Source organism: Pongo abelii, chromosome 12, assembly GCF_028885655.2.
Source record: "Pongo abelii isolate AG06213 chromosome 12, NHGRI_mPonAbe1-v2.0_pri, whole genome shotgun sequence".
NCBI lineage: Eukaryota > Metazoa > Chordata > Mammalia > Primates > Hominidae > Pongo > Pongo abelii.
The window spans coordinates 24,108,826-24,114,881 of record NC_071997.2 but is presented as its reverse complement, the minus strand read 5'-3'; positions in this window follow the sequence as shown (position 1 = coordinate 24,114,881).

Genomic DNA, 6,056 nt, shown 5'->3' with positions numbered 1-6,056 from the left:
GCCAGCTGTCCTCAAAAGGTCTCACAGTATCCAGGTGAGGGCCCTTCTCAGGCCAACATGAGGGGGATCGGTTGTCTTAGCATCCACACCCACCCGGCCATCTCCTAGCACAGATGGGGGCTGTACCGGAGATGCTGATCCTTTCTATGCAGAGGGAAAGAATAAGGGCTGGATTGGAAGGAAGGAGGCACGAGACTGCCAAGGAGGAAGAAGACTATCACCATGAAGCCACCAGGTCCTACTCAGCTGCCCTTCCCCTCCCCACCAGGAGACAACCCTGTAACCACCCAAACATTACGGGACCCAAACATTACGGGAATGTGGACTGGCTAATAGAAGAGGGACAACTCAGGGTCAGAACACAGAGGCCTACTCACCAGGAATGAGCATCTAGTTGGGGACAAGATAGACTTTTCCACAATCACTCCCCTCTCACATTAACGTTCTCCACAGAAGACGCCACTTGTATCTCCTCAGCCCCTCCTGCCCACCACAATATTTCCCTGAACTAATAAATATCTATGTTCCTTCAAACAGCACTGAACGACTCCTGGCTCAAAAATTGGGGCCTAAAAGCCCCTCTTCCCTATTTCTCAGCACGACCCTGATGAGTGGGCTGGTCTAATCATGTTTCCCCATCCCCACCACAGTTTGATCAGGCCCATCTAGGAGCCTCTCCCTTCCCAGCCACCCACCCAATTCTGCCCAGGGTTCTAAGTCCACGATGCTTCTGGAACACCCTCTAAGCCCTCCCTCTCCTCCTTGGGATCCCCAGCCCAAGCCTGCCGGGCAAAGAGCCATTCGAAGCCCTCCTCCAGGGCTGTGGTTTCATCTCCCTACATGGTCAGAGTGTCCTGAGGACAGGGGCTCATCTCTGTATGTCCAGCAGTCTGCCCGGTGTGCAAGAGGGAACCAGGAAGAGCCAGCTGACCCACGATAACTTCCTCCCAAGAATTCTCCAGGCGCGTTCCTCCTTTCCTCAGTCAGCTCGGTTTCCAGCCATGAAGCCAAGCAGTAATGGGATCAGGATCCCTGCAGTGCCCAGGGTCTGGGGGGCCACGGGAGGCTCATCCCAAAGGCACTCTGTTATCTTGAAAATGTTTGCATAGCCCTGTTCACAGACACATGGTACAGGAAGGCTACAAACCTAGGCCCGCTTTGCAAGGAGGGTGTCTGTCCCCTAGCTGCAGACCACCCCCAACCCCCAAATCCAACCCCATTAGGTCTGTGCTAGCTCTACGGAAGCAGAGTCAAAGCCAGGGCAAGGGGTTATTCCCATCTGCCAATTAACGACACAGCTCAGGACTCCTACAGCAGAGGATGCAAACTGGCACCCCGAGGGCAAATTCAACTCAGACACATATATATATACACACACATATATACATATATAATACATAAATACATATATACACATATACATATATAATACATATATACATATATACATATATAATACATATATACATACATACACATATATACATATACATATACACATATACACACATATACATATATAATACATATATACATATATATACACACACACACACACGTCTTTGACTACACAACGTGCTAAAACCTTATGAAGTAAAACCAACGTTTAACAGCAGAGGGCTTGTTATATATACATTTTTTGAAAATCAAGGTTTCCAGTCGCGGTTGTAATGGAAAAAGCTGAGCTCTGGCATCTCTGAGCACACACCCCACAGGGCCCGGCTGGCCGCCACTGTCCCTTTAGCCCGACAGCAGGAGCCCTCCCGTTTGCCTCCACCTTGATTATCGCTGACGCCTGAGCCTGTGCACATCTGAGCGTTCAGCCCTTGATCAAGGGCAAAACTCTAAACCTGCCCCCGTTTGGAATGCTTGTGCCCTACAGAGAGCCGCAAGAGAACTTCACCTTCCCGGCTCTGCTCAAACATGGCCTCGGCGCCCCCCAGCCCCCGCCCAGGGCCCCTCAGGCCTCAGCTCCCTCGTCAGACCCGTGGCAGGCGCTCCCCGAGCCACCCCAAGATGTGCGAAGGGCACCTGCCCCACATCAGGTCCTGGATGCCCCCTCTGGATGTAGGGGAACGGGATGCCGAGGAAGGGGCAAAGCGGGGCTCTCCACACCACCACGCCCCACAAGGACTCACTCCCGCCACAGGCCCCGCATGGCCGGCGCTCCCTCCCCTTCAACTCCTGCCAGGTAGCGAACAGGCCGCTCAGACCAGGCTCTTGAAGCAGGAAAGCCCCTGGATGATCCCGGTCCGCTTCTGACCTGGCCTCGCTGGGGAGCGACCACCGCGCCTCTCACCTCACACCAGCCGCCAACTCCCGCCAAAGCAGCAGCTCCGTAAGCCGCCACAAGGCGTGGACTTCCCAAGGGAAGGAGCCGATTGCCCACCTCGGCGCGTCCGGCTAAAAGGCAGCCCGGAGAGCCAACTGGGATGCGCGCTGGTCCAGAAGCCCCGCCCTGCGCCCCGTGGTCTGCGGCACGCAACGTGGCCACGTGACCCGTGCTCTGGGGATGGCCCGCTACGTTTTCCATCCAGTCGGCCCTGGCCCGCGGTGCGAGGTGAGTAGTGCAGGCAGCCGCGAGACCCCGGGTGCCTGAGCTTCCAGCAGGGACTCAGGCCAGATTCTGATTAAAGAGGTTATCCCAGGGCTCACGCTCCTCCGAGCTGGGGTTTGGCTCTAGCAAAATTCTGAGCTGGGGACGATTAGAAAGGAGAGAAGATCATCAAGAGACAGTTGCAGTCATGAAAAACAAGTCAGGCCTCCCAGTGTCATTTCCTTTGTTAATGTGAAGCCTAGACCACAGTCGGGGACCTCCCGCAGCCGCGAGGTGCTGAGGTTTCAGCTGGGCCTGTGGCCAGTGTGTTCATTCGTGTGGTTATTTGATTAAGACCTGACTCCTGTCTCGGCCCTAAGCTCCGCGTGAACAAAGACCTTATGGGTTCATTCATGTTGTGACTGTGTTCCCAGCACCCAGCAGGAGACCAGCCAGTGGGAGGCAAGCAGTATAGAGCAGATGAACGTGCGAATGACTGTGCGCTCTGTTCCTGCCCGCATGGAATGAGCCCGCCTGACATGCCAGAGGATTCCACAGTTCCAGAGCATGTGACACACGTGTGCCGGAGCAAAGCCACACATGAGCCTGGCGGGGCCCAAGAGAGCACGGAACGTGTTCACATCCTCCCTCGTCTCTGACACACCAGCTCTGATGTGACTCCCACACCCTGCCCCTCCAGGATGTAGCCTTTCTCTCCCTTTGTGCCATTTCATGTCTATCCAGGCTGTGTGTGCATCCACTCACCTTCCCTGGGATTTGCAACGTCCTCCTGGTACCTGCAGAATCCATTTTGTACCCCATCTTATGGTTCTTTTGTATCAGGGTGCCTGTGCGCATCGAGATCCTGAAACTCTGTCTCTGAAAAATGAAAAATATAGACTTTCACTTCGAAGTTGTAAGTTGCCTTCTAAGAGTGCAGACTTGAATTTACCGAGGGCTGACGCCCCTTAGTTCTGGGAACACCATCTGTACAGGCAGCTGGGTTTTGCCGTTGTGAACACGTCCCCACTTCTTAAGGAGTTCTCATGCTGAGAAGTAGCCCCAAGGCAGAGACTTTAGACTAGAAGTTTGCATGGATTGACTGTAGAGACGAGGCGCGGCCTCAGAGTTCAGCTGTCAGATGTGCTTCTTCTTTGGAAGAAACGTATTTTGTTATGATGGTGGTGGTTGTTTGCTGCCATTTGGACATTTGAAAAGAAGCATCCCTCTCAGACCCCAGATTGGGTCTGGGACCGAGGACTCAGTGTGCTCTTTCTCCCTCAAGCAGTTTGCAGGAGAGGCAGAGCTGCAGTGCAGCAAGACCTGTAGGCCAGCTGCCATACACACTGATTGTGACTGACCCGACCCTGAGAGAAACATAAACTGATTTGAGCTGGGCCCTGCCCAACCCGGACTGGACTTGGTGAGCCCCATCCTGGACTCATGCCAGAACGCATTACCCAGAATATCCTGACACACATAGCTGACTGCCTGCGCCCAGAGGGACAAAGGCCCTCCCTGTGGCTGGGGGCAGGTGTTCCCTGAAGGCACTGACAGGCCTTTCTCCTGAATATCACTTGGAGAAAAGGACTTGAGCTGGCATTAGAATGGGCAGAGGCGCTCTTGCCCGTCTGTCTGGGGACCACCAGCGGGGCAGAGAAAAGGAGATGTGATGTTTAATTTTAGGTGTCAGCTTGACTGGGATACCCAGATACCCAGAGAGCTGGCAAGGCATTATTTCTGGGTATATCTGTGTGGGTGTTTCTGGAAGAGATTGGCATTTGAATCACTGGACAGAGTAAGGAATATTCACCTTCACCCAGTGGGGGCAGACACCATCCAATCGGTTGAGGGCCTTGATAGAAAAAAGGCAGAAGAAAAGAGAATTTGCATGCAGGCTCTCTCTTTCTTTCCTTCTCTCTCTCTCTCTCCTGCAGCTGGGACAGCCATCTTCTCCTACCCTTGGACATTAGGTCCAGGCTTTGGGTTCTATAACTTGGACCAGCAGTACCCCCACCCACAGGTTCTCAGGCCTTCAAACTTGGACTGAGCTACGCCACCAGCTTCCCTGGTTCTCTAGCTTGCAGAAGGCATATGGTGGGGCTTTTCAACTTCCATAATCACGGGAGCCAATTCCCATAATAAAGCTCATCTGTCCATCCCCCTACCTATATTCTTGGTTCTGTTTCTCCATTCTATGCTGTGGTTTGCTGCAATGTTGAACGAGACTTTATGGAAGATTCTGGAATAATAGGGATCTACAACATAGACACCACCAATGGTTACCTCTGAAGGTGGCTGTGCTCAGAACACCTGGGCCTGGGAGGGAAAGGGGTGTCTCAGAGGGAGGCATGTCTCCTCCGTTAGTTAGGGTTATGAGGAAATTCACTTTTCCATTGCCTTTTATTCTATCAAGGCCCTCGACTGATTGGATGGTGTCTGCCCCCGTGGGGTGAAGGTGAATATTCCTTACTCAGTCTGGAGATTTCAAATGCCAATCTCTGAGGAACCCTAATTAATGGAGGAGACATGCCTCTTTCTGAGACACCCCTTTCCCTCCCAGGCCCAGGTGCTCTGAGCACAGCCACCTCCAGAGGTAACCATTGGTGGTACTCTATGTTGTAGATCCCTTCCGTTATACCAGAACCTTCCATAACATCTTGCTAAGCATAGCAGCAAACGACAGCCTAGAATGGAGAGGTCAAATATGGGTGCTAGTGGCAGGAGAATAGGAACATTGATGCTGGGAAGCTGCCAACTGACACTCACCACACATGCCACTTTCCTCTGGCCAAGGCTGGCACCACCTCTATAGATGAAAACTTGAGCCAAGAGGCTGGGATAGAGTGAGTGGGGAACCCGAGATCCTTTCTAATACTGGGGATCTGGGATTCTGTGAAGACCAGGGACAGCATGAGAGATTCAAGGGCTGACAGCCTGAGGGAGGAGGGTGCTGCATGCTACAGTGTTCTGTCCTCCACATCGGTATCTTCATCATCAATTTGGGGAGTGACACAGAAGGCAGGCTTGGCCCTCTAGCAGATGTCATAAACCAATAAGGAATAAAGGGTACTTACTGAAAGAATCTGGGATTCAAAGACAATTTGAGAACAGGGGAATTATGATCAAAATAAGCCCCAACCTGAAAGAGTCTGGTGGAACCTGAGGGGAAAGTTCAGTAGAGTGGGCAGAGAGTTGGATTTGTTGGTAGGGGCTCTGTCCAGTGGGACTCTTTGTTTCCACTTATTCCAACTCAAGTGTGCGTAAGCCAAAAGACCATGGGTTGGCTCACTTAACGAGAAAGTATGAATGTGTTCACTCTAGGCATGGCTGAACCTAAGTGCTAAAGCAACATTGTCAGGCCTCCAGTTCTCTCTCATGTGTCCATACTGCTTGTCTCTGCTTGGTTTTGTTCTTCCTGAAGGCTCTTTTCTATAAAAACATGATTGCCAACCACCTTAGATTTATATCCACCCTCCTCATCAACCCTAGTAGAAAGAAACTTCTGTCCCCCAACATA